We start from the raw sequence: 2500 nt of genomic DNA on the forward strand, positions 1-2500 counted from the left end.
AACCATGTGTATATGGACAATATAGAATATATAGGCAATATGTACTATATACTATATTATTTGTTTGATGTCCAAAACATGTCAGCTCTGTCTTGAGGCAGCTGTTCTTACCTCAGCCATTTCAAACCAAGATCTGACAAAAGCTTGACCATGTCACCAACGGTAACCGAGGTCAACCGGGCCTGTGTTTTGTCATAGTCAGATGTTTCTGTGTCCTGGTTTACCCCATGTTTGGTTTTACCTCGGGTTTGCTACCCGTATCACATGAAGTCCACTCTGAACCCAAATAAGCTCACACACATTAAGTTTGTGAACGGAAATGCTGGATTGAAATGTTTTGCTTTAACGCTACTCTTATAATCCAAGATATTAAAGCTTTAATATTAACCATGAATTTTATATTACTGTGCTTTCACAATCAAACAATGAAATGCTGCATTTCCTTTTGAAGGATGTTTTCCACTATTTTGAACTCATTCCATATATGTTTTTACAATGTCTTTTCTTTCTGTGTATTTATGTTTTAAATGATAATATATTAAGGTTTTCTATTATAACTATATAGCATTATATTGCATGCAGTCTCAGTCAAAAGCATGTCGAAATATAAGAGTCATGATTTAAAAAAAATGTATCGCTATGTATACATGTATCTGTAATAAAATACTATTTATTTATAAAAAGACTTTATTTATGACATATCTGCACTAGTCATTGAGTGATTTCATTTCACCAATCTACATATTACTAATGAGATGCAGTCTGTCACAACATTTCAGCAATCCACATATTACTAATGAGATGCAGTCTGTCACAACATTTCACCAATCTACATATTACTAATGAGATGCAGTCTGTCACAACATTTTAGCAATCTACATATTACTAATGAGATGCAGTCTGTCACAACATTTCAGCAATCCACATATTACTAATGAGATGCAGTCTGTCACAACATTTCACCAATCCACATATTACTAATGAGATGCAGTCTGTCACAACATTTCAGCAGTTACATATTACTAATGAGATGCAGTCTGTCACAACATTTCAGCAGTTACATATTACTAATGAGATGCATATTTCTAATGAGATGTAGTCTGTCACAACATTTCACCAATCTACATATTACTAATGAGATGCAGTCTGTCACAACATTTCAGCAATCCACATATTACTAATGAGATGCAGTCTGTCACAACATTTCAGCAGTTACATATTACTAATGAGATGCATATTACTAATGAGATGTAGTCTGTCACAACATTTCACCAATCTACATATTACTAATGAGATGCAGTCTGTCACAACATTTCACCAATCTACATATTACTAATGAGATGCAGTCTGTCACAACATTTCAGCAATCCACATATTACTAATGAGATGCAGTCTGTCACAACATTTTAGCAATCTACATATTACTAATGAGATGCATATTACTAATGAGATGTAGTCTGTCACAACATTTCAGCAAAACGTTTACAAATTTGAATTGTAACCACATGAAAAATGAGGTCTGTGGAGGCCTCAGCAAAGCTAATTTTTCATGTGGTTACAGTTTCAATTTAGTCAGAATCATAGTCAGAATAAAACTGTTTTAACTCTTTAAATGAAGAAAGTAAGTAACCACCTGTCAGCGAGAGAAGAGGAATGTGTATTTTTCACTCTGAAGGCCCTGAAGTCTACTGGAACACAGAGAGTTAATCAGTTACCCACCAAAAAACCCTACTAAACTTACAGATACAGGTTGGTACTAATTTCAGAACAGTGTAGGTATGTCACGGCATGGAGTGGTGCAGGACCCAAGTGCAAGACACAAAGATTGCGGTGACAAAAGGAGGACTTTACTTACAAAAATAACGATAAATAAACAGGTGCTAACAGGAACAAAAGCCAGGAACAAACGGTGCAGCCTAACAGTGTGTACAAACACAAACAACGGCAGACAAAGGACAGGTGAAACACAAGGGCTTAAATACAGCCTAACTCATTTATTCTTAAGACTTTTAAGACTCATTTATTCTCCGTGTCGTATGATAGCATAGTCTCAAACTAATCTTCCGGTATAGCTCAGTCTCTGCTGTAGTCTCTCCTGGCATAGTTTAGCTTAGTAGCTGCTGGCTTAGATACCTCTCATCTTCTCTCTCTCCTCCCTCTCCTCTCCTCTGCTCTTATCTTAACCTGATCAGTTGCTGTCATTAACCTGCTCTCTTCTCTTTGTGTGAGTGGTCGATGTCTGCGCCTGCTTCCTGGATGTGGCACCTTCCCCTGACCGGCTGAATGACTTTGTGCCCTGCTGTCCCTGGCCCTGCTCCCCCACGTGGCCCTGCTCCTCCTGCGCCCTCCTCAGCTACTACTCTTGCAACTTTCAATACAAAATTATCTATAAAATTACTTTTCTTATTTCATCTGTTAAGTGCCGCTACTCCAATTGCTCTCCTTCCCTCCCTCATCTCCTGCATGGCTGTGGCTCATCTGTTTGAGCATGAGTGTCTGG

This window comes from Chanos chanos, chromosome 12, assembly GCF_902362185.1.
Source record: "Chanos chanos chromosome 12, fChaCha1.1, whole genome shotgun sequence".
Lineage (NCBI taxonomy): Eukaryota > Metazoa > Chordata > Actinopteri > Gonorynchiformes > Chanidae > Chanos > Chanos chanos.